A 13,087-nucleotide genomic window follows, 5' to 3' on the forward strand; every position below is an offset into this window, starting at 1 on the left:
TATTGAGACACTGGGACCACAAAAAATAGATACCTGCACGTACATATAAGACTGTTTACAGATAAGCACACATACTGGTCACTTATGTAGGATATAGTGTGACTTTATATAAAATATATAGACATACAGGTGCTTCACACAAAATTAGAATATCATCAAAAAGTTAATTTGTTTCAGTTCTTAAATACAAAACGTAAAACTCATATATTATATAGAGTCATTACAAACAGAGTGATCTATTTTAAGTGTTTATTTCTGTCAATGTTGATGATTATGGCTTACAGCCAATGAAAACTCAAAAGTCAGTATCTCAGTAAATTAGAATACTTTATAACACCAGCTTGAAAAATAATTTTAAAATCCGAAATGTTGGTCTACTGAAATGTATGTTCAGTAAATGAACTCAATACTTGGTCGAGTCTCCTTTTGCATCAATTACTACATAAATGCAGCATGGCATGGAGGCGATCAGCCTGTGGCACTGGTGAGGTGTTATGGAAGCCCAGGTTGCTTTGGTAGCAGCCTTCAGCTCATCTGCATTGTTGGGTCTGGTGTCTCTCATCTTCCTCTTGACAATACCCTATAGATTCTCTATGGGGTTAAGGTCAGGCGAGTTTGTTGGCCAATCAAGCACAGTGATACTGTTGTTTTTAAACCAGGTATTGGTACTTTTGCCAGTGTGGACAGGTGCCAAGTCCTGCTGAAGAATGAAATTCCTGTCTCCAAAAAGCTTGTCGGCAGAGGAAGCGTGAAGTGCTCCAAAAAATATACTGTAAGATGGCTGCGCTGACTTTGGTCTTGATAAAACACAGTGGACCTACACCAGCTGATGACATGGCTCCCCAAACATCACTGATTGTGGAAACTTCACACTAGACCTCATGTAGCTTGGATTGTGTGCCTCTCTACTCTTCCTCCAGACTCTGGGACATTTATTTCAAAATGAAATGCAAAATTTACTTTCCTTGCGGAGGATGTCAATGACTGCCTTCTTGACATCTGTCAAGTCAGCAGTCTTGTCTATGATTGTGGAACCTACTGAAACAGACTAAGGGATGTTTTTATATGCATAGGTTGCCTTTGCAGACATTTTTGTTAATTATTCTAATTTACTGAGATAATGACTTTTGAGCTTTCATTGGCTGTAAGCCATAATCATCAACACAACATTAACAGAAATAAACACTTGAAATAGATCACTCTCTTTCTAATGATTCTATATAATACACAAGTTTCACTTTTTGTATTGAAGAACTGAAAAAAATTAACTTTTTGATGATATTCTAATCTTGTGAGAAGCACCTGTAGTAGTATCATAGTGACACCAGCAGTGAATAAGTAAATCATAAATTGACCAAAATTCCTATATATAACACAGGTCAACAAAAAAAAATTTTTTTTCTGGTGTCCAAAATATTTTAATGAATTTGGGGTATTTTTGGGGTGCTGATTCTGAATATGCTATCAGTTTTGCCAGATTGGCTCAAGTTTTTGACATTTTTGGTATCTTATTTATAGCACTTGTTGGTAAATGCGACGCATCATCTCATTAATTTCTTTGGATTAGTACTTGAACTGAGCAGTTCTCAATATAGTTTTGTGTTAATTAGTGTTCTAAAAGTTTGTTCATAGCTTGATTTTTGCACTAACTTTATGTTGTTGTCTGTTTTCCAGTGAAAAGCATGAACTCATCAAGAAGAAGTTGTCTTAACGATCCAGACTCATTCTGTTACATTTGTGGTGAATACACACTGCCAAAACATAGAAGAAACATAACAGACTTCGTAAAAAAAGTGTATTTTGCCTATTTTGGGGTTATGCTTGGGGACCAAGACAAGTTTTGGGCACCACACATAGTGTGCAAAGCATGTATCGAATTATTCCGAAAATGGAGCAAAGGACAAAGAAAAAGCTTCAAATTTGGTGTTCCAATGGTGTGGAGAGAGCCAAAAAATCATCATGATGACTGTTATTTCTGTGCAGTGCAAGTGCAAGGATTCAATAAGCATAAGAAACGAAAATGGGAGTAACATGGAATCTGCAAGAAGGCCTGTCCCTCATTGTGAAGATGTGCCTGTACCTGTGTTTACCATAAATAACAGTCATCATGATGATTTTTTGGCTCTCTCCACACCATTGGAACACCAAATTTGAAGCTTTTTCTTTGTCCTTTGCTCCATTTTCGGAATAATTCGATACATGCTTTGCACACTATGTGTGGTGCCCAAAACTTGTCTTGGTCCCCAAGCATAACCCCAAAATAGGCAAAATACACTTTTTTTACGAAGTCTGTTATGTTTCTTCTATGTTTTGGCAGTGTGTATTCACCACAAATGTAACAGAATGAGTCTGGATCGTTAAGACAACTTCTTCTTGATGAGTTCATGCTTTTCACTGGAAAACAGACAACAACATAAAGTTAGTGCAAAAATCAAGCTATGAACAAACTTTTAGAACACTAATTAACACAAAACTATATTGAGAACTGCTCAGTTCAAGTACTAATCCAAAGAAATTAATGAGATGATGCGTCGCATTTACCAACAAGTGCTATAAATAAGATACCAAAAATCTCAAAAACTTGAGCCAATCTGGCAAAACTGATGACATATTCAGAATCAGCACCCCAAAAATACCCTAAATTCGATGACATATCTTTGGCACCAAAAATGCTGTTGACCAGTGTAATTTGAGGCAGATCGGCTCACTCAGTGGTACACAGAGGTAGACATGGTGTGGAGACACGGGGGGGGGGGGGGGGGGTGGCGGGTGCCCAGTCTGCTAGCCGGAACCGCATGGACCAGGGATCATCCTGCCGAACCGCCGCTCTCCTTTTAACATGGGCATAACGCTACTCAGACAACAGGGTGAGGGTAGAACCATATGGCAATGCTTTATTGAACCACAAAGCAGGCAGATAACACAAACAGTCCCAGCAAAATATCCCAAGATGGTGCACAATTACAGAGTCTCACCCTTCAGCTGTCTAGCCAGTATAATGGCAGCTGTTACTTCAGATCTCCCAGGGTCAACTACCACACCTGTGGCGCACACACAGAGAGGATGTAACGACAAGTGTAGGAAGATGACCGTCCATTGAGGTACAATGCCAGTTGACCAGAGGGTCACAACCTGGCTTCATCTTCCAGGGTCAACTACTCCACTTGTGGCACACACACAGAGAGGAGGTAACGACAAGCTTAGGAGGATGACCGTCCATTGAGTTACAAGGCCAGTTGACCCGTGGGTCACAACCTGGCTTCTTCAAACATGTCCATGGAACCAGGCGACTGGCGGGTCTCAATCCTGGCTTTCTCCAAACGTATCCATAGTTCAGCGATGGTCAATGGAACAGATCTGTATTTTTCCAACAAGGGCGAAGGTCCCCTAGGTTGTTTCCTGTAGAATGATATATCTGTTTCCCTAGTGATGGAGCATTGACGTATTGACAGCAGTCCTGTAGGGTTCCCTGGATGTTTGGATGTCTTGGCAGAATCTCTGGCTTTCTCTCTCTGTCTCTCTATACAGGGGCATGTAACCTATTTTATACTTAAGGTGTCCGTCATTAAGTATTTACATAAAGGGTAAGAATGGAGATTAGCATTACTTGATTATTTAATCTATTTGCATAGTTTTTCCTCTGTTTTCGAAGTCACCAAACTTTCTGGCCTGCACAATGCTGAAATAGCATTTCAGTAAACATCACTAGTCATCAAGGATAAGAGCACAATATGTTATATGAAATGTCAATATTACAGACTTACACAAGCAAAGGTCTGTGTTCTTGTCCAACACATAAATTCAAAAGTCAGCATACAGATAACAGTCTATTCTTCTTGTTTTGCTAAAAATAACCATCTGGCTAATAATGTTAAAATGCTGTGTCTCCACACATGGGAACACTGTCTCTTTAAGAACTTCCTTTGGCTTATTATGTGTGGCTCAAACCAATGTGAAGTAAAAACAAATGCGGCACTCTGGGTAAAACAGGAAAACAAAATAAAATGGTAGTACAAAGCACAGTCCTTATGGTAGCAGGGATCATCCCACTCACAGTTAGCAAAACACACATGGTTCAGGTTAGTCCCAGCACAAACACTTCTCTGGAGTTGGCCTCTCCAGTCACACTGAATTCTTCTGGAGGCCAACTATTTAAGCTCCAAACTACACCCTGGGGTGGAGTCAAGGTGGACAACCTCCCACCCGCTCTAGGGTTGGCCACAAAAACGTAGCCCTTTACAATATGGCTACTTAACCCCTCACACCACTTAATGTACTGGAGGAAAAGCTTCTGAGTTTTGCATCACTGAAGCCATTAGCCTCAGCAAAGCCTCCAACACCCTGACAGTGACTTTATCACAAATTGTATAATAGATACAGTATAAGGCCAGTTTCATACGTCCTGATATTTCATGTAGTGGAAAACAAGATACCGGAGAAGTCAGTGTGCATATGTCCATGAGTGTAATACTTGTGGTACCCATGTGGCAACCGTGTGCCGCATCAGTACCACACGCATTGGCGGCGCCTCAGAAGCAGCAGTACAGTTAGCACTGTTCCCCAGCACTGGATGCTGAAGACGGCTCTGATCATTCTCCCTTGTTCGGCTGGCGATCAGCACGAGCAGGGAAAAATGATGAGTTATATTCAACTGATATCAGAGACAGAAGGTGGCAGCTGATGGGACTATTCAACAGTCACCTGTGCTATAAATAAATTTAAAAAAACAGCGTGGGTTTCCCTGTATTTTCTATAACCAGCCAGACAAAATCTGACATCAGATCACCGTGAGAATTTCTCACCGTGATCTGTGGTGAAGTCACTGAGCTTGAAGTGCCGTGACCTCATCACTGACTTTCTCACAGTGCTGAGGTCACCAAGTTCAGCTCGACTGGGAACGCAGCCTAACTGACTGTCGTTAACCTCAGTGATGTTACCGCTGGTCAATGATGCTGCGCTCACAGCAGCTCATGCACCAGTGATCCTCAGCCTGGATGGTCGCATCTTGGCACTGTCCAGGCTTTAAACTATCCCCCAGACATAGATTAAGGCGTGGGATAGAATGACTGACAGGCGAGGGATATTGTTGTTTTTTTATTGCTGCTTTATTACAGGAGGTGAGGGATTCAGTGGAAGAGCTATATATATATATATATATATATATATATATATATATATATATATATATATATATATATACAGTACAGACCAAAAGTTTGGACACACCTTCTCATTTAAAGATTTTCCTGTATTTTCATGACTATGAAAATTGTACATTCACACTGAAGGCATCAAAAAAAACTATGAGTTAACACATGTGGAATTATATACTTAACAAAAAAGTGTGAAACAACTGAAATTATGTCTTATATTCTAGGTTCTTCAAAGTAGCTACCTTTTTTGTTAAGTATATAATTCCACATGTGTTAATTTATAGTTTTGATGCCTTCAGTGTGAATGTACAATTTTCATAGTCATGAAAATACAGAAAAATCTTTAAATGAGAAGGTGTGTCCAAACTTTTGGTCTGTACTGTATATATTTAAATTGTGTATAGGAGGTCCCAAACAGAGTGGCATCCACCCCGATGCGTGTTTCTGCTATTGCCTTCGTCAGGAGGTAACATCATCAATGGAGCAGGTGTTTAAAAAGAGGACAACCACCAATGAGAGGTAACTGAGTATGTGACAACGCATGCATAACCAAGGAAGAAGGAAAGTCCGCTGAGACCTGAGTCATGTGATCAGTGACAACAACATCATGAGAGGGGGGGAATGTGATCCGACGTCTGGAGAATATAGAGACACAAGTCACGGAGGAGATCACAGGTCTAAGACACACATGCGTACTACCAAGGCGACTCACAGTGGAATAATAAAACCATACATATGCCAATATAGCCGCAAACTGTGAGACATATGAATAATTTGTGGCATTAGAAAAATGAATCATAAATGATGTATAGCATATGGATATGTAAGTAAGTATGACTACTTATGTCTATAAAACAGTAATATTGATTAGTAACATTATAAAACACTCCTTAACAATAGTTGTGTCTACCAAAATGATTCTATTGAATTGCAGTAAAAACAATTATTAATAGAATACCACATAATATCTCCAACATTTATAAATAAATAATTTATACGTTAAGGCTAAGTACACATGTTGAGTAACATTTCTGCACCATTTCTACAGCCCTTGGCAGGAAAAATGCAGCTGCAAAAATGCGCACTTTGGAGGCCTTTTTTTACCTGCGTATTTGCTGTGCATTTTTGAATGATTTCAGTGCAGTCCATTGTGAAAACTGCACAGAGAATTGACATGCTGCAGATTATTTTCTGCCCAAATCTGCAGGTCAAAAATACTCAACGTCTGCTTCAGATTTCTCATTCACTTGGCTGGCATCAGGTTTTGCTTCAGGTTTTTTTAACAAATCCACGCGGAAAAAATGCAACGTGTGCACACAGTCTAAGAGTAAGGCTGCCATCACACTAGCAGTATTTGGTCAGTATTTTACATCAGTATTTGTAAGCCAAAACCTGGAGTGGGTGATAAATGCAGAAGTGGTGCATATGTTTCTATTATACTTTTCCTCTATTTGTTCCACTCCTGGTTTTGGCTGAACTTCAAACAGGCCTGGACATGTGCTGGCGTGAGAAGAGGGACCTTGCATGCCCTGCAGGATTTTAATCCATGATGGCATAGTGCAGTGTTCCCCAACTCCGGTCCTCAAGAGCCACCAACAGGTCATGTTTTCAGGATTTCCTTAGTATTGCACAGGTGATAATTGCATCACCTGGACAGGCAAGCATTCAATCACCTGTGCAATACTAAGGAAATCCTGAAAACATGACCTGTTGGTGGCTCTTGAGGACCGGAGTTGAGGAACACTGGCATAGTGTATTACTAATGGTAATGCTTGAGACTGTGGTCTCAGCTCTCTTCAGGTCATTGACCAAGTTCTCCCATGTAATTATGGGCTGATTCCTGATCTTTCTCAGAATCATCCTGCTAATCAAAGACTTATTTCTTTCAATAAAATGCAATTTAATTATTTAAAAATCATATAATGTGATTTTCTGTTGATTTGATGTGTATCTATGATACAGATCTCTCCATTCTTTGTAGGTTGGAAAACTTGCTGAATCGGCAGTTTATCAAATACTTATTTTCCCCGCTGAAGTTACTCTCAGCATTGCTGATCACTCCTATGTTTACTACGAGAAACCTACTGCCACACTCTTCTGTCAGAACAAGAAGATCAGCTGTTAGAATCCCCGAGCCTGGATTCTCACTTCCTACAGCATCTGTCAGGAGGCCCCTATATATTAGACTGCTTATACTTATAGACCCCTCCAATAGCAGCAGATTTGGCCTACTTTAGTCTCATGTTTACAGGGACTTTAGAAATTACCTATAATCAATCTGGGGCTTCCTTTGTATTTGATAAGAGTGGGCAGCCCCAGATTAGTGATTTTTCTAAGTATCATCTATTAACAAAAGAGATCAGAAGGATTCCATGACTCAACTGAAAAGTAATTGGAAGTAGAGAGGGAATAGCCGTAAATTTGTAATTCTTGCTAATTGTAAAAGTACCTATTTTTTAGAAATAGGCAAAAAGGCCCCAATTCATCAAGACTGGCGTGAAGCAGGCGTGTTGGAGTGAAACCCTCCTGATTAATTAAGAGGAGCATAGGAGTGTCTGAAAAGTGGCTCCTCTGTGTACCTTGCCATGAAGCTCACTCGAGTCGTAAGATTTCTAGCTTAAGAAACGCCACAGCTCATCATGAATTAAATAAGCTATGGTGTTTTGCCCCAGCTTCGCCCATTTTGGTGGTGTTAAGAGAAACTGAGGAGGAAAATGCTAAAAGTCACAAGGTTGTTGCGGAACTCAGCCTTACTCAAAAATTTTGCAAATTTAAAAAGCATTTTACACTAGAATTCTGGCATAGTTGCTTTGATGAATCAGAGTCTAAGTATTAGGTTGGCTATTAAATTTGGGACAACTCATTTAATAAGAATAATTTTACTACAATTTGAATAAAGTGTTCAATTAGTTTAAAAATAAATTCACCCTCAAAACATGTAATTTCAAAAGGTAAATGAATAGGAATCCATTGGGAATGATTTAATTGAAACATGTAATTTCTGGTTGGTTTGAGACCCTTAGGCTATGGTCCCACAATGAGCTTTTGGTGAGTTTTTTACGCTGCATATTTTCCAAAAAAAATGCAAGTAACCTATTTTACTTAATGGGTGCAGAAATGCTGCAGAAAATCTACAACATCAAAAACTCGCCAAAAGCTCATCATCGGAAAGTAGCCTTATAGTAGGAGTCAGTCTTTGTCTAAGTCTTGATTAGGGTCCTGTTCCATAAAGGTACCTTCACACGAAACGACATCGCTAGCGATCCGTGACGTTGCAGCGTCCTGGCTAGCGATATCGTTTCGTTTGACACGCAGCAGCGATCAGGATCCTGCTGTGATGTCGCTGGTCGCTGAATAAAGTCCAGAACTTTATTTGGTCGTCCGATCGCTGTGTATCGTTGTGTTTGAAAGCAAAAGCAACGATACCAGCGATGTTTTACACTGGTAACCAGGGTAAACATCGGGTTACCAAGCGCAGGGCCGCGCTTAGTAACCCGATGTTTACCCTGGTTACCAGCGTAAAAGTAAAAAAAACAAACAGTACATGCTCACCTGCGCGTCCCCTGCCGTCTGCTTCCTGACATTACTGAACGCCGGCCCTAAAGTGAAAGTGAAAGCACAGCGGTGACGTCACCGCTGTGCTGTTAGGGCCGGAGCTCAGTCAGTGTCAGGAAGCAGACGCTGGGGGACGTGCAGGTGAGCATGTACTGTTTGTTTTTTTTACTTTTAAGCTGGTAACCAGGGTAAACATCGGGTTACTAAGCGCGGCCCTGCGCTTAGCAACCCGATGTTTACCCTGGTTACCCGGGGACCTCGGCATCGTTGGTCGCTGGAGAGCGGTCTGTGTGACAGCTCTCCAGCGATCAAACAGCGACGCTGCAGCGATCGGCATCGTTGTCGCTATCGCTGCAGCGTCGCTTCGTGTGAAGGTACCTTAACATCCATATGCCCCAATTGTCCAAATGGACAAGGGTTTATATTACATTTTATACTTATATATATCAAATTGAACAGTTTTCTCAGCCTCACTTTGTAATAACACCCCGTCCCCTTTTCAGTCTATTTTTATTTGCATTTTGCACCCTAAAATATTGTTGCATTGGTGTCCATAACTGTTCTCTATATTCATGATGTGATCTTATAAGTCATATTGAGAAATTACTGAGTTACTTTTTGACCTCTTGACTGTTCTCTTACCATTTTTATTCAGTTATTCTTGTTACATCTGGAATCACCTACATTTGTCACGCGTTACTTCCTTTAACTTCTTCACCCCAAGCCTGTTTTCACCTTCCTGACCAGGCCAAATGTTACAATCTTGACCAGTGTCAGTTTATGTGGTAATAACTCTGGAAAGCTTTAATGTACCCCAGAGATTCTGAGTTTTTTTTGTGACATATTGTACTTCATGATGGTGGTAAATTTAGGCCGATATTTTCTGTGTTTATTTGAGAAAATATCGGAATTTTGGCAAAATGTTTGAAAATTTATGCCCTTAAACCAGATAGTTATACCACACAAAATAGTTAATAAATAACATTTAGCACATGTCTACTTTATATCTGCATCATTTTTGAAACATTATTGTTTTTAGTTCGGACTTTAGAAGGGTAAAAATTTGATCAGCAATTTCTCAATTTTTCCCAAAAATGTACAAAATCAATTTTGGTAGGGACCACATCACATTTGAAGAGACTTTGAGGGGCCTATATTGCAGAAAATACCCAAACGTGACACAATTTTAAAAACTGAACCTCTCAAAGTTCTCAACACCACATTCAAGAAGTTTATCAACCCTTCATGTTCTTCACAGGAATTAAAGAAATGTGGAAGGAAAACATGAAAATTTGACTTTTTCCCTCAAAAATGTCGATTTAGCCCCAAGTTTTGGTTATGCATTTTCACAAGGCTAACAGGAGAAATGGACTGTACAAGTTCTTCTGAGTACACCTATATCATATATGTTATGGAAAACTATTGTTTAGGCACACGGTAGGGCTCGGAATGGAAGGAGTGCCATTTGACATTTGTAGCTCAAAATTGGCTAGAATAGATAGCATTTGCAGAGCCCCTGATGTGCTTAAACAGGGGAAACCCCCACAATTGACCCCATTTTGAAATTACACTCCTCAAGGAACTTATATAGACGTGTAGTGAGCAGATTGAACCTGCAAATGCTTCACAGAATTTTGTAACATTGAGTTGTGAAAATTAATAAATACATTTTCCCCCCAAAAATGTTGCTTTTCTACAAACTTGTTTCATTTTTTCAAGGGTATAAGGAGAAAATGGACTATATAATTTGTTGAGCAATTTCTTCTGAGTATGCCGATACCCCATTTGTGGCGGAAAAATACTGTTTGGATGCACGGAAGGGGAGGAGTGACAATTGACTTTTGGAGCACAAAATTGGCTTAAATGGATAATGGACATCATGTCGCATTTGCAAAGTCCCTGATGTGCCTAAACAGTGGAAAGTAACCCCATTTTGGAAACTACAATACTCAAGGAGCTTATCTAGAGGTGTGTTGAGCACCTTGAACATACAAGTTGAGCCGTGAAAATAAAAAAATAACTTTTTGCCACAAACATGTTGCTTTTGCCCCAAATTTTTCATGTTCACAAAGGTAACAGGAGAAAATGGATCACAATTTGATGTGTAATTTCTCCTGAGTACACCGATACACCATAAGTGGTGGAAAATTACTGTTTGAGCACACAGTAGAGCTCGGAAGAGAAGGAGCATCAATTTAATTCTGGAGCTCAATTTTGGCTGAAATAGATTGCGGATGCCATGTCACATTTGAAGAGCCGCTAACATGCCAAACAGCAGAACCCCCCACAAGTGACCCAATTTTGGAAACTACACCTCTTGAATTCATCTAGAGATGTAGTGAGCATTTTTAACTTTCAGGTTATTCACAGAATTATTTAATATTAGGCTGAGTAAATGGAAAATTGTCATTTTTTTGCACTAGAATGATGCTTTGTCCCCAAATTTTTATTTTCAAAAAGGATATTTTGAGAAAACAAATGATAAATTTGTTAGACAATTAATCCTGAATACTCACCAATACACCATATGTGGTCGACAAACTACTTTTGAGGCACAGTGCAACGCTCAGAAGGGAAGAAGCGCCATATTGATGTTCAGATGTTTCTGAAATGGTTTGAGTACCAGAAAAGCAGAAATTCCCATAAGAGACCCAATTTTACAAACTACATCTAGGGGTGCAGTGATCATATAATACCACATGTGCCTTACAGGATTTTATTCCATTGGGTGGTGAAGAAAGAATAATTACATTTTTACCACTAACATTTTGTTTTAGCCCCAAGTTTTTAATTTTTATATGGGCTAATGGGAAAAAATGCACCTAACAGTCAGGGGTGGATTAAGGGTAGCCAGGGCCCCAGGCTGTTCAGACACTGTGGGCCCCCTTCGGTAATGTGACGGGTGTCATGTTATACCCAAACCAGATTATTCCAGAAAAATGGCCGGGCCCTACTCTACTGTAACCTATTAAATATTTGTTAAAATCTGCAATACAATTTAGGTATATTTTGACCAATAATATCACATACAAGGAACAAATACCACCGCGCCATGACCAGACCACAAATTACAACCACAGTGATCGAATAATATCACATACAAGGAACAAATACCACTGCACCATGTCAAGACCACATATTACCACCACTTGGTGACCAAATAGCACATTCAAGGGACAAATACCACAACACCATTTCCAGACCACATATTACCACCACATAGTGACTGAATACTACAATACTGATCAATAATAAAAAAAACCCCACAATACTATCACCATCAGTGCCATTATACACAGGAGATCTGTACTTAGTATGCAGTGTCTGTGTAGAGGTAATACAGAGATCACTGGTGACATTATACACAGGAGCTCTGTATATAATGTATAGGTAATACAGTGATCACTGGTGACATTGTACACAGGACTTCTGTATATAGCATACAGTGTATAGTGTCAGTGTATAGGTAACACTGACTCACCAGTGACGTCTCTAGGTGAAGTCCTTCATCTTTCATCCAGCACAGACCGCCATCACTTCATCCAGCCAGGACTCATTTCTGCAGGAAATAACACAGTTATCTCGAGCTCTGCTTGCAGAACACATTACTTAATTTTTCACAACGTCTACATTACACCACATGGAGAAAAAAAGGCGATATAGTGTCACTCTGCACAGTAACAGGACCGCCCCCCCATTTACAACAGTATACTCAAAAAATAAAATAAATACATCACTGCAGTAATAATATCCCTTAATTAGCCCCTATGGTAATAATATTCCCACACCCTGGCCCCGTGTGTCTCATTCCTGGCTTCAGCCATATGTTCTCCCATCCTGCACTCATGAGTATCCATTCTACCCCATGTGATCTCCCCATCCTGCCCCATCTGTCTCCATCGTATCCATCCTGCCCCACGATCCAATCCTGCCCCATGTCTTTCATTCTGCCCCGGGTCTCCAATCATGCCCCGTGTCTACATTCTGCCCATGCCTCCAGTCCTGCCCCCAGTGTGTCCAGCAATCTGCCCCAGTGTCTCCAGCATTGCCCCCAGTGTGTCCAGCATTGCCCCCAGTGTGTCCAGCATTGCCCCAAGTGTGCCCAGCATTCCCCCCAGTGTGTCCAGCATTCAGCATTGCCCCCAGTGTGTCCAGCATTGCCCCCAGTGTGTCCAGCATTGCCCCCAGTGTGTCCAGCATTGCCCCCAGTGTCTCCAGCATTGCCCCCAGTGTCTCCAGCATTGCCCCCAGTGTCTCCAGCATTGCCCCCAGTGTGTCCTCCAGCATTGCCCCCAGTGTGTCCAGCATTGCCCCAGGCCCCCCGGATTGCCATTCGCAAAAAAAACAAAACGAGTTCTCCTCACCTGACCTGTGCGCTC

At 40.6% G+C, this 13,087-nt stretch overlaps 1 protein-coding gene across 5 annotated transcripts in view; it reads left to right on the forward strand.

Moving 5' to 3' along the window:
- LOC143765461 (zinc finger protein 385C-like) overlaps window positions 1-13,087 on the forward strand; it is a 528,254-nt gene that overhangs the window by 394,797 nt on the left and 120,370 nt on the right. The window lies entirely within an intron of this gene.

The sequence above is a fragment of the Ranitomeya variabilis genome, chromosome 4, assembly GCF_051348905.1.
Source record: "Ranitomeya variabilis isolate aRanVar5 chromosome 4, aRanVar5.hap1, whole genome shotgun sequence".
NCBI classification, from domain to species: domain Eukaryota; kingdom Metazoa; phylum Chordata; class Amphibia; order Anura; family Dendrobatidae; genus Ranitomeya; species Ranitomeya variabilis.